Source organism: Tyto alba, unplaced genomic scaffold (genome assembly GCF_018691265.1).
Source record: "Tyto alba isolate M040663 unplaced genomic scaffold, T.alba_DEE_v4.0 Super-Scaffold_27, whole genome shotgun sequence".
Lineage (NCBI taxonomy): Eukaryota > Metazoa > Chordata > Aves > Strigiformes > Tytonidae > Tyto > Tyto alba.
Genome location: NW_024881301.1, coordinates 25,084,042 through 25,111,483, shown reverse-complemented (window position 1 = coordinate 25,111,483; position 27,442 = coordinate 25,084,042).

Here is a 27,442-nt window from a genome sequence, read left to right as displayed (position 1 = left end):
GTTGTACCCTAGCCCTTAAAAGAAGTCTGCCCACATGACTGGCCCCTCGAGTCAACCCTGTGGTCATTGAGGGGCCTTGGAGCAGTCAGGAGTGTAAAGAGGAAAAGGGGTGTTGCTGCCAGCTCTTTGACTGGAGCATGAAGGACTTTACGTTGACTTTTTGAAGGAAGAATATTTCCCCAGAGCCCCGGTTGGCAAAAGCCTGCCCCATCAACCAAATCTTTCAAACAAAGGCCTGATGAGAAGTGGGCACACCAACTGCACCAGGAGTGTGAGAGACCCCCTGGGATGCAGGAGTAGACACCCACTCCTTCCTGGAAAATTGGAAAACTGTTTCCAACCTTTCTGCCTGGATTAACTGAAGGAAGAAAGCCTAGAGGAGGAATTATATGGAGAGGCAGGGCAAGAAATGAGCACATGGGTGAACACGTGGAATAAACCAGTTTTTATCTGCCAGGTCACTGGGGGCCCAAGTCCACTGGAGATCAAGGTGAGGGACCAATGGGAGGTGCAGTCACTGCCTATGTACATGGTCCTGGCTGAGATTCCCTCCAGAAAGAAGCAATAAACTTCCTGCAGAAGGGCCAAATTAGTTGCTCCCAGTCTTCTGCAGGCACTGAAAAAGCATCTGTAGTCCAGAACCTTGCTTAGCCTGGGCCCAGTGCCTGGAAGTAGTGCAAGGTGTCTTAGACACCTGCCAGGGAGTAGCTGGGATGCAGGATAGTGAGCTGTCCTGAAGGCAGGAAGCGGGCGTCAGCCTTGCTGGTCTCCTGGTGATCAAAAATACCATTCATATAACACTTGCTTTTGTGACCTGCAGTGCTTCTGACTTCTGTGAAGTGAAGAAGAGGGATCTCTTCTATATCAACTGAGGAAGAAGTTGGGTGAAGATGAACTGGCTTTCTTTGCAATATTGCAAAATTCCTTTGGCTTCAGCAGATATGGGTTTCCAGTCCCCTCAATGCCTGTCCCCATCACCATTGGGTGACACAGATCCAGGGGAGCTTCTGACCAAAATAAGGTGGTACCAGTCAAACATGACCTGAGGGTGGAAAGTAACATATAGTGATCGGGTGCTTCCCCATACTGCCCAGAGGCTGCTTCTGGAGAGAGCAGACTGTGATCAGGCCCTCAGAGAGAACAATGTAGGATGTAAAAGCTTGGGTATAGGTTGTGGAAGAGTCGGGGAGCACTGGCAAAGGCAGAAGGGTGCCCTGAACATGGATTGTGCATCAGGTGGTCCGTGGAAAGCTGAAAAGAGTGCAGATGGCAAGGAGCAACCAGGCCATGGGCTAACACTCCAGGGTTCTCCTTAGTCTCTGCCATGAGATAGCAGGTGGCTTTTTCCAGTCTGAAGGCTTATGTTTCCAAAGGAAGTTAAGAAGAGGTAGCCAGCATCCTGGAGAAGCTGAGAACTCAGAGTCCCTGTCTTGTCTAGGCCAAGCAAGACCACTTTTACAGTTAGGAGCATGGGAGAAAGAGAAGCTGGAGAGAAGTCAATGCAGTCACACAATAACACAGCCCCTGCATGCATCCACTTGGTCATTTCTGTCCCATTCAGGAGCAGGCAGCATACTTCCAGCTGCGGCCAACTCTTTGCTGCAACCAAAACATTTCTAAAGAAAACTGAACATAATTTCCAGAAAAAGGGTATTGGTGAGCCAACTTGGGGAGGTCCAGGTGAAGGAGAGTGTTTGTTGCCCTCTGCTCAGTGCTGAGGAGGGGAGGCATCTGGAGTAGCCCATTTTGTGCTCCTCAGTTAGTCAAGCAGTGACATGCTGGAGGGAGCCCATCAAAGGGCCACTGGGATGAGCAGTGGCTGGAGCACAGGACACCTGCAAGGAGGTTGAGATCTTTCTTTGGTCAACAGTAAGAAGAGAATGTGAAAGGGAGATCTTACTGTTGTCTTCATCTACCCTGAAGCACGTATAAAAACAGATCCAGTCGTTACTTAGAGCTGCACAATGACAGGATAAATGATGATGGATAGAAGATGCAACTTTTAGATATTATGAATAAACTTTTCTCCAGAAGGGTTTTCAAACATGCAGGGATTTTTTTTTTAATTTTCTGTTTGTGGAGATATCCAAAACTCAGCTGGACACATACCTGAGCAACCTGATTTCAGTTGGCCTTCTTGGACCAGATCACCTCCAGAGGTTCTTTCTACTAAATTATCGTATGACTCTATGAAATGCGTTGGAGCTGTTGTCACAGTGCCAGAATGTGATACATGAAAAGCATGGGTGGATGGTAATGGCTAAGTTATACTTACCAGCTTACAAGCAGCAGGTGACCCTACCTAGTGTTTATTTAATCACTGTTACAGTCAGGAGTACTGTGCAAATTATCTACGTTTTTTAAAGTGGTATTATATTGATTATTTTTACCTCCTTAGGAAGCATTGTTATAAAAATCTTTATACTCCCCCAAGTCTTTTAGCAAAGAGGATAAAAAATCAAATTTCACAGCTGTGCTAACATTAGGCCCAGACCGTTTTCAGTACATATTAAATACAAAACATTAAAATAACATTAAAAGCCTAATTTAAGCTGACAAAGGCAAAGAAATCAGGATTTAGATGGAAAAAAGATGAAAAGGAAAGTAACCCCTCACTAGACACATACACACCAACTTTCTCAAGTTTTTTTAATAAGATTTATATTTCTTTTGGAAAAAAATATAATGTCCTTGGGACTATTAGGGAACAAATAACATGGGACCTTTTCCAAAATAATCTATTGTAATTCATGATTTTCATAAATTTTAAAATATTAAATATGATTACTAAATCCTAACATACCAGATTAAGGATATTGCTCTTTTTTATGTTCCAGTTAAATCCTTTGGAGTTTTCATATTGGGTATATTGCATAATACAAAACTTGGAATCATAGGTGCAGTTAAATGCACTTCTACAAAAGCACTTAAAGGATATTCACAGCAGCTCCTTCTCAAACATAAACAGATCTCACTCTTTGTTTATTTTGGGGAGAGAAGTAGATCAGGAAGTTCAGTTAGTTCAAGTGTATTTTTAGAGAAAGACAAACTTTCAGAATGTCTTATGCTAGTACATCAATGAGATTTGCAGGGGCATCCCGTGACTAGCTTGCAGGAAAATTAGGACAAGAATGAAATACTGTAAAAATGGCATAATTGTTATGGATGGTTCTGTGTATTATTTCTGCCTTCTAATGAGCCCTAAATGTACCTGTACTTGCTGAAAAAACATTACTTGTTTTGTTAAATGGTTATTCTGTAGATATAGCAGAAAAAGTGGTATGACTGATGGTTTCCTGTCTTATTTGTGCAATACAGACATATATGCATTGCGAGATGGATTTAACTTCCTTTTGAAGCTTACTTTTATTTGAAAATCATGCACAGAAATGGTGCGCACCATAGGTAAATACAAACACTATAGCTTTGAAATAGGGTAAATGAAGCTTGATCTGAGGACACCAGTTACAGACATCTGTTGAGTGGTCGCTGGTGTGCTACACTGCTGGGTTTTCTCAGACGCTTAGTATCTGGAAGAGGAAGCTGGGGTCTGAAGTGTCAGCCTTTGTTATCATAAGGTGAGTGACCTTTCAAACCGTATGATAAGTCAAGGTCTTCTAATAATTTATCAATACAACATTGTCTCAGAATTCCCCAACTGATCTTAGATATTGTATCTTGCTGTGTCTTTTAATCTTGTGGATATAGCTATTTCCTACAAGAAAACACCTCTTCTGATTTTCAAACAAAGGCACACAGTTTTTAATCCAGTGGAAAAACGTAGCTGTTAGCTTATCTTTAAATATATGTTCTGTAATACAGTCATGTGTGATAGACCTACATTTAAAATAGAAACTACACATATTGAAAGAAAATTATACTAACGATAAAAACTCTGTATAAAAGCTAACAAATACTTTGGTATTCTACTTCTAAGGGCTCAGCCACAGTCAATCCAAACAAAATCAGTGGATTTTGTTTATTATTCAATATAGGCCTTAGGAGACAAAAGAAGTGGTTAGAAAAGTTGGAAAAGAGGTACTGAGGTAAAAAAATTATGAACCAGAAAAAAACCCCAACCCTCCTGCTCATCCGCTACTTGCCCTCAAAGGCCCACGTTCTCCTTGAAAATTATTTTGTCACCTGGAAGAGGTCATCTGATGTCAGCCCCTCTCTAAAGACTTGCATGGTGTTATCACAAGTTTTGTGTCTGTACACATCAACAGATAGCATGCCAGTTCCAGCTCTCACAGCTGCGGGGAGGGCAGGGCAGGGATCAGTTTAAAACATCAGAAGATATTTGTGGCTACAACTCTGGTGTCCCTAGCTGGTTTGTGGATTGTGTTTTTATTAGACCATATCATGGCCATTTGAGTGTGAGATGTTGGTCTATGTCAGACAATCCAGAACCATTTGGAGATAATCTGGAAAGTCTTTGCATCTGAATTTGATGTTTCAGTGAATGACTTTTTTTTTTTTTTTTTAACAATTAAAAAACCAGAATTTAAACCTAAACAACAGCAACAACAAAAAAACCCCAAGCACCTAAACAACAGGTGAGATGTATATATGAATTAATATTTATGTGAATTAATCTGGAGGGAAAGAGAAAAGAAATTAATGATTTAAAGAATTGTTCAATAGACATACTCAAGAAAAAGACAGAATGTGTTACTTTCCTACTACAGCAAAGTGTCTGAAAATTAAAGTATTTCTATTGGCATACTCTGGTATTTATGGCAATTGGTTTTCAGTGTTTTTTAATTTTTTTTCTTTTTTTCTTCCCCCTCTCCCCTTCTCCTTCCTTTTCTCCTGGATATTTTTTATCTGTCCATATAATCATATATTCTGTGGTCTGATATGTAGTTCAGGGTGTAATTTTTAAAGATGTCAAGCATGCACATGACTTATGAGCCCACATCACTTTTCAGTTTTGACAATTTTACAGAAATCACCCAAAGACCAGAACAGCAATGCACATTCATACCCACTAGAAGATGTATTTTACAGTAAATTGAGCTTATGAAAGAAAACCTGCTGAAGCTACTTTCTCACAAACCAAGCTGTTCATCATTTGTTGGCAACACTCCAGTTCTGTTCTATACAAAACATACATACTTATCTAATGATTTCCCTTCTTTATATCAGTACATTGCTATGTTATAATACTTTTTTTTCAAGCATAGATGTTACCACTGTTTGTCTTGTACCGAAGATGATCTTAACATACAAATCATCATATTGGCTTTGATGAAAATCTCTCTAGCTGAGGATACTACCTGGTCATCCTATAAGAATAATGTTTTTATAGCATTCTATATATTTTCCTGTAGGGGATTTGAGTCTATCTTTCTTCTCATTAATTTTCAATGCTCTCTTCTGATTGCATATAGCCACTGTACGCTTTACACATTTTTTCCATATAATGACTCTATAGAGCAAAACACAAAATTAGGAATAAGCACCTATACAATTGCAGTCTAGGCATTTCTTGCTGTAACCATTGCCTAGTTCCTCATTTTCCAGAACTTTAACTGCAAGTCAGCAGATTTATGTTTTAGATAAAAGTCACCTAATTGCATTCCTTGGTTTGAGAAAAATAAACTTACTAAAAACTCATCTGTCTTGACTACAAAGTGAGTTTACAAAAGAACTTTAGTACAGAAAAATACTGGACAGGGTTCTGAATAGTTTTATTATTGCAATATTTATATAAACTACTTTTAAAAGCATAAAGACTGTTTTCCCTCTTCATACATTTGTAGCATAAATATCATCAATGGTGGTAGGAATGATATGCACATTTGGAAAATAAACTCTTTAAAGACTACGACTGAAACATACATAACTAGAAAAAGAATCCCTTAAAGGAGAAATACACTGTTAACGAACACTAGGATCTAAAGTCTTTTATTAGTTGATTGCTAGTTCACATTTTTAACACTTCATTGGAGACATGGGTGTTAACTTCTGATGATCTCACAGTGAGCTATATAAAGCAATGTTGATATCAGATTCAATTTTAAATATATATGAATATCTCCTAAAGAAAAAAAAAACATTAAAAAAAAAAAAGAAAGAAGACTTCTGGGGTCATCTTCTCACAACACCAGTGTCTGTATAGGCAATGAATTGAATTAAACCTATTGCACTGAGAGATAGTATTGTATAGGGACTTGTATGTTTGTTTAAATAAAGCTATTGTTCTAGCAGATATACCCATGATTTGATTGCCTTTTTTTTTTTTTTTTTTTTTTTGTGGCAGGTACTGTTATCTGTCTCTACAGAGGGCAGAACACTGAAATTAAATATTGAAGTGAGCAAACGCATTTAGTTCTGCTGAAAATCCCGTCACTACAGAGATAAATACCTCTTATAGCTAGACTTTTCTATTTAGGCCTACTGAAAGCAAAGGGCTTTGCTTTTGGAAAGTTCTGAATTAAAGAGTAAGCAGATAAGCCAATTTCTTGAGACAGAGTACTCTGCATCTACAGCTGTGTAACTGTGACACTGTACCTTATAAGCTAAATGCTGCTGCCTTTAAAAAAATAGTTGAAAAATTGCTACATTCAAAACCCACAGTGCTAAATCCTGAATGCTGATAAAATAAGCAAATTTCCAATGTTTAGTCTGTAATAACCATGATGGGCTCCTCTAGAACTAACAGGGGTAAAGCTTCCATGCTGCTTGTGTGAGGAAATCGAAGAGGCCAGACCTAAGAGGATGCGAGCTTGAATGCACAGTGATGTTAATGGCAGTTGTATGGTGTGATCAGCACTTTGCAGGACTGGGCTTACAGCGCAATCTTTTGAGAACTAAATGAAATATAATTCCACCAGGAAAACCTTCATAATATTATCCAATACACTGGCCCTGGAAAATCTGTAGACTGTCTTACAGCACCTTTGGTCTAGATCACATGTAAATTTTACCTTTTCAGTTTTGCTCTTAGCTATTGAACTCTAGATCTTTCAGTCACGTGTCAAAATAAATAGTCTGACAGCTAAAGAATAACTTCATCATCCCCCATTGCTCACTGACTTCATAGAGGCATACCTTTAGTCTTCACAAGAAAAAAGGAGGCTGTGATCTCAATATTTCAACACTTTTATTTACCTTATCTGTAATATAATTAATAGATGACTGCATAAAGATCAAGGTGACTATCAAAGAAAATGAGACAGCTTCATATGAAACTTGCTCTTTTGAATCAGTCTAGGACTCTATCAAAGCATGTGTGATAATTTCATGTAAATCCCGGTGTTCAGAATCTGTATCTTTTAACCTGTACATACCATTTTTAACACACTACATTTCAAAGACATTCAAAGCTGATCTAATTTGTATTACAGAATTACATTATAATCTGCAAGCAGCACATCATACTGATTTCTTAAAATTAATGTGGAAGTTCATTATAAAGACATCTACAGAGGGCTCCTGTAGTCCTTCTCAAAAATACTGTGACTTAAAACAACCACATTCTGTATTTAAAGTACACCTTTTCCTAGCCAGTCAGACCTTTCTCTGAAGTCTGTATTTTGAAATTCTGTATTTTGAGCGTAAACCCAAGATCAAAGTATTCAGTGGCATCCAGGATTACCATTTGTAAAAGAACCCTGGATATTTGGTGTTGAAATATATAAAAAAGTTTAAAATTTTTGATTTATGAGATGATGAACTAAGGAGATTGGTCACTGTAGCGGAAATGAATGCAAGTGATAGACTGAAGTAAGAAGCAGCGATACTAAGTAGGGTTATCATAAAGGGAAGTCTCCAGCTGTATTTCTTCTAACTTGTTTATGTGAGACCTAAACAGACTTTTCAAAATGAACCTAGGATTATAAATTTAATAAACAGACTTAAAAAAAAGAGCACGTAGTCCTTGTCATGACAAACTAACAGACACTTTTTACCAGGGAACCACCCTAGATGGGGTATAGCCGTAGACTGCCCTTCTACCAGGTTCCAGGGTGAACCACTTTTTGGAAAAGCACAGCAAAAGTAATATGGTCTTCCAGGCCAATTTATTTAGACACATTGTAATCTGACCACTCTCTAAATATGGTTTTAAATTAACACTGAGTCATTACACTTGAGTACTGTCTGATGCCAACATTGCTTTACTCACTAACCTGCTGTCTGCCTGAATAAGCAAATTACATCTGCCTATTTTTATTCACTTTTTCAGTTCAGCAGGAGCTACACACAGTACTCAAGATAAGAATACCTAACAAAAACTAAATATGAAATAAAGATGTTATAAATAGCTGAGCAGCCTCAAGGTTCATCAAATGATGAAATGAAAAAAAAAAATTAAAAAAAAAAAAAAGGAAACAGGTCTACCCTGGAAAGACCTTGGCCTTTAAAGAAAACTTAATATGCTGAATATTGCAACTTAAAAAGCTGCAATAAAACTATCAGTTTTTAATCCATGACTATGTTCAAAATCACTATGAGATAATCTGAGCACTGAGGACTCCAAGACAGATGGACAATAACAATTCATGCCCATATTACTTTCTAACAGAAGGACATCAAACCAGATCTTCATATTCTTGGTCTGGCTGATAACATTACTATGTGTTCTCTTGGGTATATGTCTTTATAAAGGGCCAAAGAGAACTGATCCTATTCCTACCGTACCAAAGGGTAGGAATAACCCTTAAAAAGAATCAAAGTTTACAAGACTATATCATTTGTATTAGCTACAGTTAAAGTAAGCCTCAAAAATCTACATAGTACCAAACAGACCTTTTGTTTAGAACATACCATATATGAGGGAAAAGACTGGAAGAAATATTTTTCAGTCAGCTCCGCAAAGTTGGTTGTGTGCTATCAGATGAGAGAGGATGTCCCGAGTGCTTAACGCCTGCTGATCAGAATCCAGTTTTGATACAACTATTTACCCATCATCTCAGAACACACAACTTTACAGCAAGGCAGATCCGGGAGGTTCAGAGGTGAGGACCGCCTCGTAGCTGCGCGGCAATCCCGGAGAAGCAGTGTCTGGGTAGAGGAAAAGCCCATAGAAAGCAGCTGAATAGGAAAGCCTAAACAAAGTTGACGCACTGTATATCGTAAGGCCATCTTTCTGCCTCGTGCATCTGCGAGTGGAAGGTGTTTGCCTACTGGTTTTGACTGTGAAAGCATCAGTGTCTTGGGTTCCCACTAGAGAAGGCATTACCAACTGTATAGAGTGAAAAATGTGAAAACTAAACCCCATGAAAGCTTCCTGTTTCATCGATGGAGCCTGCTAATAATAGACTTTCTCTACACTAAAACATAATCATCCTGGGACATATATTAATTATGGCTTAAAAGAACAATAAATGAATGTGGTATAGAAACAAGCATGTTAAAGTGAAAATATTTTGCACCCCTTGCCAAAAACTATTCAATAATTTGAATGAATCTCTTAAACAAACAGAAATCTAAAGAATGATCCCACTGTCTAAATGCCATGAAATCTGCTGGCCTCTCTTAAGAACTCTTAAGAAAAAGCCCTGAAACATCCATTTCTATTCCACCTCTTCCCCAGAGAAAAAGAGTCCAAACAGAGAAATGATCCCTGCTAAAAGCAAGTACTGATCTGAAGCTACTAGTGATGTTTCAGCTTTGAGTGCATGCCTTGTTTTTCAGGAAATAACTTAAATCCAGTACAGATTACAGCTATGAAATAAAAGGCAGGGCCACATCTGGCTGTCACATCTGTGCAAAGTAAAGCTTACTTTGTTTGGCTTGTCTGATTTATGGGTGTATCTAAATCATCTCAAGGCTATTTCATTTCTCATTTGCATAAAGGAAGCAACAGTATTGTATAATTTTTAATTGCTATAATGTGCAAACAGATTTTGTTCCATGTCACTTCACTGTAGTATCTCTGAAGAATATCTAAACTGAGGGGAAACAATACACGTTTTCCCAATTTTAAAATAAAACAGAAATCTTCCAAGTAAATAAAATATATGTTTAAATCTACAACTATTGCAAATATAAAATTATATATTCTACCATATAATACATAGTATCTATATATTTTTAAAATATATGTATTAAAAATTGCTACATTAAATGAGGGAAAACTGTTCTTCCTTTTTATAAGATCAAGCCTTGGTCACATTTTCAGCTTTGAAAATTAATTACATGGATTAGTGGGTTCATTGTAAGATAATGAACCCATTAAGTTACAGGCCTTAAAATTAAGCTGTCAATCAAATTAAAATAAAAATTTTGAAATATTTTTTTGTTTTTACAGTGTTGAACATGGAAATAAAAAAAGAAAGTATTTTCATTTGAAATTCCACTTGAAATATTTTTTCCAAAATACTAAGCTTTACATCGAAATATATTTTCATTGCAACTGCCTTATTACTGTCTATCTTCATACTATATCAAATATATAACATTAATATATATAAATTTTATATTTATATGTACATAGTATTACTAATACTTATAGGCAGACCAAGAACCTTCTACAACTGTGATGTATTACCGAGTTTAATCCAAGCTCCGCATGAATCCAGATATCTCTCATTGTGGGTTTTTAGTGGTATCATGAATTTAGTTGCATAGATGTCACTATGGAAGACTAAGTTTTTCTCTTGCAGTTACACATATAGTTAATTTTGCACACATAGCCTGTTTCAATAAATCACTAAAGCACACAGCCAACTTTACACAAGTGCTTCAGTCCATCCTTATTCAACAAAGCAGGTTAAAACAAGTGTAGTAGTAAGAAGTGTGGGTAATTAAGTTCGGTAAATGCCCCACTAAAGTTAAGGAGGGCATGCACATGCATAAAACCAAGTAACTGGACCCAGAATAACTATATTGATCATTTAACCTTTATCATAACAAGAAAAAATATCAAGGAAAATGTTAAGACTGAGAGAAGAGGAATCATAAACAAAGCTTGACAAATAGAAAATAGCTATTTATAATATTGCAGAAATTCAGACTGCTGATTGCAAAGCGGTAGAGAAAAAGATAAGAGAAACACAAAGTTCATACATCAATAAATACAGTAAATGCAGCTACAAGATGCTGTAAAGAATTAAGTCACCAGTTTAACAGGAAAACCTATGATCTTTGATTAGTATTAAGTTTTTAATTGTTTGTAATGGGAAAATGCTAAGAATTATTCTAAACTAAACTATATAATTTGGAGGTTAGATCAATAATGACTTTTAGATGTCATAAATCATTACCTCTTTGAAGAAACAGGAAAAGGAAGAACAAATCATAGTTACTCAAGTAGACAACGTACACAGTGAGAAAAACCCTTTGGGATTAATACAATGGCATTTATAGCAGAAATCCCATACTTAGCAATAGTTATTTCTTTTTTTTTTTCTTTAATACATATTTTCTCATATATTATGAGACAAGTCATGTACATAATATTGTTTTGTGATAGATTCTCTAGAAAAGGGCACTCAACATTTGCATTTTTGTTTTATTTACGCTGCAAATACATTCCATCACATGAGCCTCATTTCTATAATGCTGTGATGTTGCTTTCATTTCCTCCATGCTCCAGCAAAACTATGTTGAAAGAATTTGCTTCAAAATGATAACAATTTAGCAAAGCCACTCCAATAATTTGAAAGTATGTGGATAGTTTTGAAAAACATGAAGATAAACCAATCGAGTTTAAGAGAATCAAAACCCATGCAGTCATTTCATACAATATGTTTTTCATGTGAATGGTTGTTTTCTTTAGCTCAAATTAAAAGATATGGAATGTTTGACCATAGACATGAATGACATTTGGACCAGATTAAAACTGTATTGGTTTACAAAATCAGATTCAGACTGGAAAGAGAAGATACAGATTATGTAATTCAGAAATGACAGACAACAATTTCTAGTGTGATACAGCTGTTGTACTTAGTTCTGTCCTGAAGTGCTGGTAATTGCAAATTGATAGAATCTTTTTCCAAGTGCAAAGACATCTTACACAGAGAAAAATGATTAAAACAATAACACTTCAAACCTCAAAATGCTCAAAAGGTGAACTGTGTCAAATGGTTCTCAAACAGTTCAACTTTTAGAATGCTCATTATAGAAAACACTAAACACTGAAAATTGGAGTGATAACATGGCTATTTTCATTGAGATTTCAGATATAAAGTGTGTCATTACTAATAAAAACATGTATTTACATATCTTTAGAGATCTCAAAGACAAAAAATTACACCTTCATGCAGATGGGAATTAGGAAATCAGGAAGAATGTATTGCATACATCTTCAAACTGTAAGCTCTCTGATGCAGGAACTATCCACTGTTCTGTTCTTACGTAGTATCTAACATAGCAGGGCTTTGGTTTTGGTAAAGTTCATGTCAATACCATAGTAAACAAGATTAAATTAAAACAATGAGAGCAACTTGGAGATTTTGGTTCACTTTATTTTTCGGAAAAGGCAGGAAAACTCCTGTTCTGAAGGTCAGTGTAATTCCAGTAGAGCACTTAAGCACCACTGAATCTGTGAGACTTTAGGCAAACTTTCATGTTACACAGATCTCATATTTACTTTTTGCTCAGTTGTTGTGGTTTGAGCCTGGTTGGCAGCCTAACACCACGCAGACACTCTCTGCCCCTTCTCTTCAGGCAAGTGCAGTAATGGGAGCGGGGGAAGAGTGGCTGGGTGGTGTTAGGCTGCCAACCAGGAAAAAAAAAAATTCCCCGTACAGGCCATCAGTGGGGAAGGTTTTTTTTTTTCCTGGTTGGCAGCCAAAAAAACCCACCACTCACTCAAACCCAGGACATCGGTGATGAATTCTACCCAGTCTTCTCATTCTGTAATATCTTCCACCTTGAACTGTTTTTGTCTTCCCCTCCTGCCCTCCCTTCAGCAGCTGTGCAGACAGATGTAGACGGAAATTGAGGTTATCCAGTCCATTTCCTTGATCTCAGGTTGGGTTAACTTCACTTAGGGTGCTGAAAATATTTGCCTAATATGCTTTTAAAAACTAAGATTTCTACTATCTCTCTAGGAAACTGATTCCTGCTCTTATCTGGACTTCCCTCTAGGAAATTTTATTCCTAGCCTGGAGCTTAATTTCTTGTCCCAGTTTAAAACCTGTATTTCTTTCCTTATCCACACTCAGTGTGGAGAACAGCTTATTCATTTGCTCTTCTCAGTCACATTTGCACATCAGATGTTTATTATTCCATATATCTTCTTGAAACTGAACAACCCAAATATTTCAAACGTTCTTTGTAAGTACTATCTCTGAGACCTGTTACTGTTCTTCAGTGCCTTCTCCTTATGAGCTTTCTTTGGACAGTGCCTCATACGGGACCCAAGGGTCTACTCTGACTGAGGCCTTGCATGTTCTGGAAAGGACACCTACTTACCCCTCCCAGGGTGCTGTTTGCCTTTTGGAAACTGGCATATCTGATTCACTAGTGAAAATATGATTTTCCAAAACATTTCAGCACACTCTGGTCCTTGATTTTCTATCTTACAACTGTGTGCATTTTATTGACATCAAGACACTGTATCTTATCTGCACACAGTCTCCTCATCTTGTAGAAGAAAATGAGACACATTTGACTACAATGTTTGCTTTTGTTTGTGTCCATATTATCTTCTCCCTTTCTACATATTTTGTAATTAATTAGTATGAGTGAAGTTAAGCTGACTGCTCATAATTTCCATTTTTCTCCTGCACTTTTAAGGGTGGATATTATTTGTCCTGTGTTAGTCTTCTGGAACCTACTGTTGCAAGTTTTCCAGAAGGACTTCTAATGCCTCTGACATTAGTGAAATTATTGCTTTATGTATCTTGAAGTGAAAATGGACATGTCCAGCTAACTTAAAATTGTATAAATTATTTTAGCAAGCTCAGACTTGTTCTTACCCTTCCATAGCCTGACTCCTTATCCTTTTGTCATGCATGAGCACTGACTGCATTGCCTGTTTAACTGGACTTGAACTTTTTAGTGAAGACTGGAGCAAAAAAGACATTAAATTTACTTTCAGTTTCTTGATATCATTTGTTGATAGCTTCCTACTCCCTTGAGAAGTGGTCAGTCCTTTTGCTGGTGTTCTTCTTACTACTTATGTCTCTTGCCAGCAGTCATCTGTTTTGAGCCCTGGCTCTTCTAGTCTTTTTCTTATGGTCCAACTATATTTTTAAGCTCCTTCATAAGTTATTTAGTTTCTACTTCTCTATTCTTCAGACTTAAATTTTAAGTGATTGAAAAACCCTATCACTAATTTTACTTTCTATCCTTCATCTGCCACAATGTAGTTCACACTTGTGTCCTTGATATAATTTTAAAGATATACCTAACTTTTCAGAACTCATTTTTTATCCCATTACACTTATTTTCCATAAGTTTACTTACAAAGCTCTGAGTTTATTTGAGTCTGCTTTTACACATTTTTTGTCTTAATATTCTGTTTTTCCTCTCTTTATTCCTAAGAAATAAAGAACTCTCATTTTGTTGCCAGTCTCATCAGAGTTGCCTTTCACCTTCAGATTTTCATCTAGTACTTTCCTGTTGGTTAGAAGTGAATCTAGAAAGTCTTCCTTCCCTGCTTCTTGTTCTCTTCGTAATTTGTATTCCAAAAAGCTGTAAGACATTTAGTTCTTGCTTTATTCTTTTCTCATCAGATCTCTGAGTAAAAGCCACTGCCACTGTCAAATTCTCAGGTGATTCTGCTCATTGTTAAAAATAAACAAATTACCTCAATTACTTAGTTTTCCTGGGGGTTGAGAATAAGAACACCTAACAAAGACTTGGGACCACAGTTTTCCATTTTATGAGAGGCCTGTGTTTCCTTTACAGCCAAAAGTGCTTGTCAGAAATGGTATTTGACAGCTTCGACTGCTCTCTCTTCCCTCCACACATTGATTTTCACCTTGTACAGTACTTTAGCTTCAATTAGGCACAAGGTGTTATGCCTGAGACCACTTACCCATCAGAAAGGCTACAACTGACCACTGCTGCTGTGGAGACCAAGGACAGAAAAACTGATTTGGCTGTCAGACATTCTGAAAAAGGTTTCATGGTAGCTACAGGCTAAAAACATGAACTATAAGCAATGTAATTATGAAGTAGATGGAAAACAAACTCCATGGTTACACAGATCCCTCATTATGATCAGATCGCTTGGCACATCGCTGCAGAGAACTTTACTTTGGAAAAAGACTACATTCTTCATGAGTAGTTCAATAAAAGAAACTATTTTATGAGTCCAGGAGATGGTTGAGGGGGTCAGAAGGAAATAATTTGTTTTTATTTTGCTTTAGAAATTAATTCCAATTTTTATAGCAATTTACAACAAATTCCTGCACATTAAATTCAAAGCACTAAAGCAAAAGTTAAAACCAGTATGTATTAGTATTTTTGGAATGAAAATTAAAACGTGCTGCCACTTTTGCAGTCCAAGTCATTATGTTTTATGGCTTAGGTTAACATTGTGCTATAAAATATAGTAAATAACTGTTAAAAGCAGTCATTTGCTCAGAATTATTATGAGTTTAATTTTGGGAATGGTTCAACCTACCATTATTTTTTTTTTCTGTATACATGGAAAATTTTTGAATTTTATTGCTCAGCTCTTAACTGTGTTCTGTCATACTGAGTGGATAGTCCATGTTAAGAAGTCAACTTTAAATAAGCCAACAGCTACTGTGTTTGATGTCACTGCTTCACTTGTAGAAAACTCTATGTGGTAAATATATATTCCTATTTTTAAACCATCACCTCATATGGGAAAGCTATGTTTGTTCAGAAATCGTTCTTAGCCAAGGAGGCTGACAGCATCTTTTTTTTTTTCTAACCAATAAATGTTATATACTAGGAGTCTCAGCATGAGATAATAGTCAGCTCCAACTTCTTGCTAAAACCTCTTAAAGGTCCAGTCTTTCACATCTTCTATTCCTAATCAAGTACAAAAATAATGAGTTTACAAGCCATAATAACATTCTGTAATGTTTCAAATATATGTATAACTAGACTGTTAAACAAAGGAATTAAATATTAGGATTATAGGTGTCCTGAGCTAGTCCAGGAGCCTGTGGGTTTCTTCTTTTGACCCAGTACCATATTGTAAGATACTGAAAACTTATTTGTGTTGTGTGTGTACTCTCTCTACATATGTGCTCCTTTGATTTTCATTTACTGTCATAGTACCTCTGTGTTAGGGTATTTCATTATCCCTCCAGCTCATCTAACATATCAGTAAGAATTTTAAGGTATCCAGCATCATGGCATTGTAGTTTTCTGACTGCTGGTTCAGAGAGGTTGGACATACATTTTTTCTATGTAATTCATCATCCCAATGAATCTGTAAGACCCTTTCATAATTGCTGGAGGGCAGATTTGGGGGTTGGCCCAGACCGTGTTGTGAACTGCACATACAGTTTATTATATTCACTTCTCTTCCTGAAATGTTACTTTTATTACTCACACTTCTTGACGCAACTATTCTTGCTCTTTGCAAAGCTGTCTTAAGTCACCAGTCACAGCCTTCTACCACTTTTCCCAAATCAAAATGTCATTTCTGTAGACCTTAATATAAGTTCTAGAGCAGCAAACACATTTTTCTGTGAAATGTCATTGCTGCTGTATATAAATCAACTTAAAGAAATGGTGTTTTTCACAGCAGTGTTGAATAGATGCCCCATTTTCTTAAGCACTTCCAGTTGAGCCTCCCTGATTAATCAAACCTAGAAAAACAAGGGATATCAACAATTTTTCCCACAATTTCCCTTTCCCTTCCTGTTTTAAGGCAATGACAAATATTTATTCTCTTTAATTCAGATCTATGTATAAATCTGAGATCTGGGTTTTTTTTCACCTACAGTGACCAGTTTATAGACATTCCCTTTGTTTCTCTCCTCATGCTATGATTTCCAGAGCTGTGAGCCTATTAAACTTCATTTCCATCATTTGTCATAGGATGGAATGGTTTCTCCTCTAAGATGCATGTATCTTGGGGCAACTGGTCTAACTTCTTTATTCTCTGAAGCTTGACATTAAAATTTTCTTCAGTTGTTATGATCTTAGCTGTATAGGACTGTTTCACAAATATTCTTCCCTTGGCACGCTGGCAAACAGTAAACCTTTTCAGTTCTATTCACCCAAACACTTTACATATTCTCTTTGTTTCAAATACATATGTACTTCTGCTTGTGGCATTTCTTTTAGTGTTTATACTGTGGTTTCTGCTACTCTGCTGGCTTCTGGACTGTCCTTTTAACCCTGAGAAGCACTCCATTTGCTTTGAGGCTGAGTGCAGATGGCAACCTTGTGAAGAAATTTTCTCACCATTCATATGACTGCAGGACCAAGTGAACCAACGTACAAGTGCATAACAGAGCCTAACACTTCTAAATAAAGGCAATTGATTTTGTTTTATGTTTCATAATACTTAAAGATTTGCTTTTCAAACCAACATACTGCTTACTAAGCCAGGTCATGCTTATTCTATCTCACCGTTTTTTTTCCCTTATGAATTTTGCATTAAGAATTGCAGAGTATTTCACTAACTAGGGAAAATTTTTATCCATAACAACAAATTAGCTGGTGGTGAGGTTATACCTATATGCATGCATAATGCGGATAAATGAGTAAAAACCTCTCTCTGGCTGAGGAAGTTTTCCATTTCGTAGGCAAGATCTTGAGCCAGTGAGCTGCTATGTAATAATTGGCTTGGTGACAAGTCAGTGATATAGGTTTCCATGAAGGAGGCAGAGTTTTAGACAGATCCTTCTTTTGTTGTTTCTTATTAGCTAGTTTAAATACCTTTGTGCTCAACATGATGTTTACTATGAATCCAAATCCATTCGCTTCACCTTGCCTAATTAATTTATGTATTTAGTAGTTTCAAATACTTCATTTGACCTTGTAAATTCCATTCCTGGAGCTTGCTGCCAAACTTCAGAAGTTGCAGAGCTAAACTTTACAAAAGACGTTGCTTTTATGATTTCAGACCTTCAGCTTTGAGCTCTTGATAACTTTCTGGCTTAGGCACCTTTCATTTTGCAATTTGGTCTGTTGGCTAACCTAAGAACACTGTCATGATGAATTTACTCCACTATACAAATTGAAGTATAGTAGTTTCATTCATGAAAGCTGAGCTGAGTCAATTAAAGCACCGCTGTCATACAGTCTACAGGAGGATAAAAAGTAATTTTTTTCCTTTTTTTTTAAACACAAAAATGCCTGCTATATGGGAAGAGGTATGATATAAAAATTCTGCATAAGGACACTCAAAATTTTTATATGTTTCTTAGTTAACAATAAATATATAGGTAAGAATGTACTGTGAATAATGAGTTTTGCATATAAATCAATTGTCTGTGCTGTGTTGTTGGAGAAGCAAGTGAAAGCAGAGCCTGTTCATACAGGAATGGTCATCACTGGACATCATTGGACAAAGGAAAAGCTAAGGATGTCATCTATCTGGACTTCTGTAAGTTCTTTGACACAGTCCCCCACAACATCCTTCTCTCTAAATTGGAGAGATATGTATTTGATGGATGGACTATTCAGTGGATAAGAAATTGGTTGGATGGTCGCATCCAGAGGGTAGTGGTCAGTGGCTCAATGTCCAGATGGAGATCAGTGACAAGTGGTGTCCCTCAGGGGTCCGTACTGGGATCAGTACTGTTTAATATCTTCATCAATAACATGGACATTAGGATCAAGTGCGCCCTCAGCAAGTTTGCAGATGACACCAAGCTGAGTGGTGTGGTTGACACACCTGAGGAATGGAATGCCATCCAGAGGGACCTGGACAAGCTCAAGAAATGAGCCTGTGTGAATCTCATGAGGTTCAAAGAGGCGAAGTGCAACGTCCTGCACCTGGGTTGGGGCAACCCCCCGTCTCAATACAGGCTGAGTGTTGAAGGGATTGAGAGCAGCCCTGCTGAGAAGGACTTGGGGGTACAGCTGAATGAAAAACTGGACATGAGCCATCAAAGTGCACTCACAGCCCAGAAAGCTAACCATATCCCGGGCTGCATCAAGAGAAGTGTGGCCAGCAGGTCAAGGGAGGGGATTCTTCCCCTCTACTCAGCTTTGGTGAGACCCCACCTGCAGTGCTGTGTCCAGCTCTGGGGCCTCCGACGTTAGAAGGACATGGACCTGTTGGAGCACATCCAGAGGAAGACCATGAAGATGATCAGGGGATAGAACATCTGTCCTATGAGGACAGGCTGAGAGAGTTGGGGTTGTTCAGCCTGGAGTAGAGAAGGCTCCAGTGAGACCTTATAGCGGCCTGCCAGTACTTAAAGGGGACTTATAAGAAAGACGGGGACAAACTTTTTATCAGAGCCTGTTGTGGTAGGAAAAGGGGTAATGTTTTTAAACTAAAAGAAGGTAGATTTAGACTATATATAAGGAAGAAATTTTTTACAATGAGGGTGGTAAAACACTGGAAAAGGTTGCCCAGGGAGGTAGTAGTTAGAGATCTGGGGATGGGTGAGACTTCAAGAGTTGTTTCTATTTTCCCCTGCTATCACAAGAGAAATGAGTGGCAGAAAATTGTCTGGTGTTCTCTGTCTTTCCTGTTTATGTCATGAGGAAAGAAGTATAGGGCATGAAAGGAAAACTGTCTTTTCTCTCGTTACGTCAGCCATGGGGGAGAATGTCAGCTATAGGAGCCTGGAAGGACTTTTTTCTTTAAAGATGCTTGTATAACCAAGTTTGCTCTGACCTTTGTGATCTTAAAAAAATGTTTGTACCATTGCTTTTGTCCACACTTTTTTTTTTTTTTTTTTTTCCTAAGGAACATCCAGGTGAGCTGACCATGATTTTAAGGTACTTTTCAATAGCGACAGACCTGTATTCTCTAGCATAATATGGCTCATTCAGAATTCCTCTGGTCTGCTGTCATTGCCACCTCAGGCAGAACTACATCAGTGCACAAACACTGGTTAGGACTTGTTCATGTTCAGTTCCCATGTCCAGAAAATAAAACACAGGGTTAGACAATCTCTAAAGTCAGAAGTTTCTCACTGAACAAAATTAATACTTCATCTTTTACAAACAGCAGGCTTAACAACTAGAGATCCATAGTCTTGTGAGACTGTGAAACTGTACAGAGTTCACGTGGGGAGGAGGATGTGGAATGAATATGCCCCTCTAAATCCCCACAGGATCTTTAAGGAACATATGCATATATAAGGTTTTGTCTTGCTCTGTGAAGGCACTGAAATTTTAATAACCTCTTCCTCTTGCTAACTGATCACGAGGAACTGATTAATGGTACATAGGGAACCAATTTTAATTTTGAGCAGAAATGTACAAACTGAAAGTGGGCATACTAGAAAAGTTTAAAATGCTACAAGAATATGATAATCATCCTACTGAGTGAGACCAGTGTCTTATACCATACTTTGTCTCTAACACTGGCTGTGGGGGATGATATTTAGCCAGAACACGTGAGTTTGGCCACCTGCCTTTTTCCTCTCCTGGGATTCACAGCCATTGGATACAGGATACATATGGACATGGGATAAGGTATACATCCCTGCATAATTTCTCTCTAGTATCCATTTATGGAACTGTGTCTCAGAGTTTGTCTAATCTTTTTGAAATACTGCTACTATCTATCTGCACAATCTTCTGTGACAACATATTTCAAAATTTGGTACCTGTTCAGGAAAAAAAGATAATTTCTTCCAGCTATTTTAGATGATCTCCTACTAGACTCAGTGAGAGCTCTGAAATTCTAGATTTTAGGATTTTGCTAAATAACAATTCTCACTGATCTTATTCTACCATCATTGTGATTTTATAAATGCCAATAGTATTTCTCTTTAACCTTCTTCTCTCCAAAGTTGTCCCATTTTTTTTTTTCTTCTCTCAAGGCAATTTCTTTCTTCCTGTAGACATTTTTGTTGCCTTTTCTTATACCTTTTTTGACTTCAACTTGTCTTTCAATGAATGTTGAATGTCAATCAGGGAGTGCTGGTACTCAGCATCTGAATTTATCACTGATGGACTAATGAATTGAAGCCTCATTCTGTTGATCTCTTAGCTCTGTAATATTCCTCTTCCCATCAGGATTCACAGCCTAACCAGCACATTTGCTGCCTTGCCAAATGATAATACCATTTAGTAAGTGCATGCTTGTGTGAGTATCAGGAATGAACAAAGCTTATTAAAAAAATCACCCTCACTAAAAATCCAGCTCAGCATTATTTCCTGGAAAATTTTCTTTCAACACTTAGTCTTTCTATTTCACTTGTTTTGTTTGATTTCTACAAATAGTTTCAATAGATTTATGAATAGGAATGTTCACTGATATATAGAACTTACAAGGAAATATTGGAGAATATTATTGTCAAAGGATTTTAAAATTCACAGACATTAATATCTGGAAACTGAAGTTGAAATTTCACTCAGCTGACCTAGAGCAGAAATAAATTCAGTGAAATATTTGGGCAATCATGACTCTATAATTCCCTATTATTACAGATTCCAATTAATTCTTTCAGAATAAGATACAGCCATGAATGAATCACATGAATAATTAATTGATTAATTTCAAATAAATAAATCAGAGAAAACTATGAATGGTTCACAGACAATTTGCCAATGGAAAATGGAAAAATTTATCTTATAATTTATTTACTATGAATAATTCTCCCAGCTCTACATGAATCACTGGTGCTCTGAAAATCCATTATTGATATGCCTTTTTTGTTTTGTTTGTTGTTCGGTTTTAGTAAAATTACGAAATATAGAACTGGGAAAAATATAAGGTGGTTCAATCTAGTAAATCATCTGAAATTTCAACCAGTGTGTCTGCCATCTTTCAAAAGTTCAGCTGGCTAAATTTCAGCTGTGACCACCACAAAAGCATAGCTTCAATTCCTTTTCCATTTAGTCTCTAGCCACACCAGACCCAAACTACTTTACTCACTTGAATTCAGGCAGAATGACACAAGAAAATTTCATAGTTATAAAGGAAATCTTGAAAGTTGATACAATAATAGCTGTAATTTACATGGATGTTAAGCATGCCAAAGTGCTACCATTGTTATCTCAAAAGATGGAAAATTTCATCTGGTATTTCACTAAATGGGTGCACCAAAACAGTCTTGACAATTTTGCATATCCCAGACTTTATTTATACATTCCTGCTTATGTACACAGTATAAGTTAAATTATGAATAGTAGACTCTGCACACACCTAAAATTTCTTCCTCAGTGAAACTGAATGTAGGAGAAAGATCATGGCATCTGTTAGGCTAAAAGATAATCAAATGTAGGAACAACTTAATGAAATTAAATGACCTGGCCTAATTTTTATTCCTGCTTGGCCCCTAACAGGGCATTGAGGAACTGTATAGATGACACCCTCAGGACTAAGCCCAATATATTCCAGAACCACCATTCTGCTCTGCCATCTTGGTTGTGAACAATGGGGTTACTGGGAGACCTCCAGGGCTGCGGCTCCCTTTCTCTTGATCTTCTGTTATGGTACCATCACTGATTGTATTCCCAGTACCACAGTGCTTTTCTTATTCCCTGACTCATGCAGCAGATTTAGGGTCGTTGGAGAGCTAGCTTAGAAATGTGAAATGTGGATCCAGTGGTAGAGGAATAGGGGAAAAGGTTAATGGGTAAGCTAAAAGTCTTTTCCCAGTTGTAGACCTGGATTAATTATACGACCTTACGTATAGGTGTGCCCATGGTTCATGACTGCATTCAGGACGAAGGCTTGAACCCTATTCCTTGCTCCCATCTACACACAGGCTGCTTTCATTCCTGTCACTCATCCTGAGGCAGCTACCAAAAGGGTTGCATCAAAACATCAGTACAGGGGCCTCCAAGGTTGCCTACAGTGCCATCCTTAAACAAATTATCCACCAACTCCAATGCCAGACGTCATCCTCCCTCTATCTCGTCTCATGTCGTGTATTTCCCCCATACCACTTAGCTCTGCCTGTGAACCTCTCATTCTCATAGTGATTATCATCTTGCGCCAAAACAAAACCTCTCAAGCTTGGGATGGATATGAGAGGAAATGTCTGTGAATGAGGGGCTCCCTCTCCCTGTCAGCGTTCTTATCAGATGCTACCTCATCCAGACAATCTTTCTCCACAACTGAGCAGAACACTGTTCACGGGGAACTTCACTATGAAGTCAATCACTTGAAGGTGAATTTTCCTTCATTAAAACCACCCATATAGGCACAAACCTGCACCACAAAACTATATGTGTCTGTTTGGCTATGCATGCATATATGCATACAAAACCAGGACAATTACAAATCATTGTCTTTTTGATTGTATATTGGCCAATTTCAATATATTTAATGATTACACACTGGCCAAAACCATTTTCAAGATGTTAGCCTAACAAGTACAGCCTGGAATAATAAAAGGGCTCCTTTTCCCAGTCAGTTAGAATTATTAAAGTGAGAAAATAACTCTTTGAAGTGAGAAAGGCAGGTAAACTATTCAAAAGATGCTTGGCAAGTGTTTTCTTTATTATTATTATTACCCTACTGAGTGAGATGTCTGGATCTGTTCATTTTCCATGGTCTTAATCTGAATCCAGATTCCAAATGCTCTCCCAAGATTTAAAATCCAGGAAATATGTCCATTACTGTTCTCAGAAGGTGCCACTTATGTGCCTCTGCATTGCGTCTGTTAGGATGAAAGAGCAATCAAAAAAATGTTCAGCCTCATCCGTGCAATGTTTCTCCATGCTGCAGGAAGGAAATTCTTAGGCCGAAGTAGTGAACTAGATACCAGTTATACTGAGACCCCAAATAATATATTTTCTGAGGAAAATTCACACATTACTATGCACATTTCTCTCCAGAGAGAATGTTGTTTCAGTTTTGGAAAAGATATCAAAAAGTATTGAATTGCAAAGGACCTAATGAAAAACACAAGAATCTAGCTCCTAGATTAACCCTCTGTGTTAATAGTCTGATACTAAGTAATCTGCTTTTTAAATTTTGTATGTCATCTGATTTATAAATTGTGTAAAATATTTTTATATATATGTATATAAACATATTTATATACATATATATATATAGTTATTTGATCCAGAAAAAAATATTTCCAATTAAAGCATAAATAAGCTACGATTACTGAAAATTACCATAGCCAATTAAGGTCATCTTTTTGTTACTGTATGGGAAAAATGCTACATTTTACTCACAGTGTTAATTTTTAGCTTCACAGGTTTTGTGTATTCAGCCTTATCTGAGCTCCAGTTATTTATTGCAGACTGAGAAAGGAATAAAGCAAAAATCAAAAATGAGTTAAATTTCTTATATCTTTTAGTGCCAAAGTTAAATTACAGGTGATCTTAATGTTCTCTAACAGGTTTTCTTATAATTATAAAGATTTCTTAGCACTTTAAGTAAGGTCGTGGTTTCCAGTGCTTATGATTCCACAGCTTTAACCCCTGGTCTGACATTTTTACATTCTAAGTGTCCAAATTTGTCTGATTTTTTTTGGTATGGGGCAGGACAAAAAGAAGGTAAGATAGGAAGGTGGAGCAAGAGTGGGTATGGAACTGAGAATTTAGCCACCCCTGAAAGTGAAACTATGTTTTTCCTTTGTTAAAAAATGAATAACCTCTTTATTTTTTTTTAATTTTTTTTGGTGCTAAAAATGAATGTAATGACCCTCTCTGTGATCATTTCTTCATATAGATTCCACCTTCTTTAGAGCAAAAGCTTAAAGTTTGGCAAAAGAATATAATTGCATCAGACGTATACTTTTGCCAAACCTATTAAAATCTACTCAGATTTGGCCATGCTTTTAAGCTTGTTTTAAAACTAAATTTTTCTATACTCTGTGACTGGCAAATATCTGTGAAGACCATCCTATTCTATTTTTGTGGATGGGGGGACAGAGTCTCCATGCATACCTGTGGGCTCCCTTGATAGTGTTCCGTGCATAGTCTAGGCCAGCTCATTGGCAGGTTGTGACAATGCAAGCATCAAAATAATACCATGGAATAACAGGGGAGGAGGTCACAACACATTTTGAAAAACTAGAAAATTACAGGCAAAGCTACACTGAAAAACATTATCAAGGCTGTGAAGTCAAACACTGAACAGTTAGGTACTACCACACTTGGAGCTGCTTGAGCAACCTTAATTCAGCTCCTACCCATACATATTATGACACAGTACTAACAAAGCAGTTAGAAACTAAAAAGTTAAGGTGGCCTTATATTTTAGCATTTGAACTCTGCATTGACATCTAGCATCAAGACATCAACCTCCATTAAGTACACAAGGGAAGCTGGGTATATGGATATCTGTGTGTATGTATGTATTATGACAGTACTGGCTCCAGTTTAACTTGTTCTTGGAGATATTCTGACATTAAGAAACCAATTCATACAAACCTCTTGTTATCCCTTTTTAATATTTTTCTAAATATTTGCAACTTATTTTGAATGTACAAAAACCTAATTATGACAGAGAAACATTTCTTCACCACCATTTGTAAAGCTTACCTGGTACTAGAAGAGAAAGGCATGTGAAGGAAGCTCTTGAAAGTGAAATACACAGTTGATAAAAAAAGTGCAGAAACATTGTAAGAACCCATTGCAAATTGAACTCCCCTAACATGTAGCAGCCATCTGAAAGAGATTAATATAAGAATTCGAACTTTTAATGAAAGTAAATGGAGCTACAGAGAAAACTGAGGAAAATGGGATTTTTTTTTTTAATTATTATTCTTATTAAGCCCGTGACATTAGATTTGCTGAAAAGTTTTCCATTAAAATGATCAAGAAGAAGACAATTATCAGACAGTGCTACAGAAATTAAAAGAATGTTACACTACTAGTGAGAATGTACATAAAAAATTAATCTCAGAAGCAGAGACACTGGCCTCTCATTAATCACCCAATAAGAACATCATGTACTCTGGGATGAGATTCAAAATATTTGCATGCTGAACAGCCCAATTAGAATCTTGTTGCCTGGAGCTAAGAAGTCGGAATGGGTCGGAACAGGGTTGCATCTTAATTCCTGAAGTTTACCTGCTTTATTACGAGTGAAATGAGGTATTTTTATATACTTAGGATGCACAATTCAGAGCCACCTCATGGAGACAGGTGACTGTATGCTATTTACAAAGGAAAGAGGAGTTGATGCTTTTTAAAATCAGCCAGAGAAGGAGCTCCTCCTGACTGTAACACTGCTTTTTGTGAGGAACTGATAATTCTGGAGCATATTAAATGTGTTTTGAGAGCACTGGTGGAGGCAAAGTCCTTGGAGACATCAGCAGACAAATTCATGGCTACTAGATACAAGAGCCTCCGTGTAAGCTGGCTGCTGAGTTGCCCAGACTATAAGGACTTGACATGATTTGGTCTAGGTGCCTGTGGAGCTCTGAAGTTAAAAATGATGAAAGGTGATAATGAAAGCTTAAGTACCTCTAGGATTTTCTGGCAGATAACAGTCAATTCCCAGTGTTTGTAGTTTTGGAGGCAGGACCCTAAACTACAAATCCTACATTCAGTGCAGAAATACCGTGACAGATTCAGGTGCATTCTTTCATTATGTGACTGTTGACTGTTTTTTCAATGAACATCTTTGCTTGTGACACAGAACGGGGATGAACCAACACTGGCGTTTATAAAGCTGTTTTGTCCTTCACCTCCACGTTAATGCAGAAATAAAAAGACATTAGTGAATGTAGCTTGTAATTACAGCCAATGAAGAGAGGTAATACTGTCTCGCTACTGCCGTTTCACCCTGGAGAACCAAATACTTTGCTGCCCTGTCATGGTGTTTAGCGAGCTCCTTACGCCACATCTTTCACAAGGGATCTCTAATTGTATGTGCCTCATTTTCTGTGTACCTGGAATGACCTCATGCCATGATCCTGGGAGCAGCTGCACTGACAAGTGAAGCCGGTGGATGCTGCGCTTTAGAGAATAATTCTGACATTCTTTTGAAAACTAGTTGTGTAAGGTATCTCGGACTGGGTACTTAAAATAATTGGAAACTTGTAACTTCAGTGTCTGTGTGCATCAGCACTTTGTAAAGTTAAGATAGGTACATCTCTCTGCTTCACATTGTTATTTTGAAAATAAATTCTTATATTATGATGACATAGGAAAATAACCACGGGAAAATGAAAGAGTATATGTTCAGTGTGGGATTTGAAGAGTGAGCTAAAGTAAAAATTGGGAGAGGCACACACTGAAAAAAGCAAAGTATTAAGCAGTATCTCAGGATAACAATGTCAGCCATTTGCATGCTGAATGAAATGGTGATCTTCTGTGGAGATTGGCATGTGATTAATTAACCGAATCATACCATTTTTCAAAGTCACATATGCAAAGGCCCTGAATTAAAATTTTACCAGCAACTTTAATACTGACACCTCAAAACTTCAGCGTTTGACTTTGTAATCTTAATGTTATTCTACATTTTTTTTGTAAATGTTTTTATATATACATGATGGTTTGA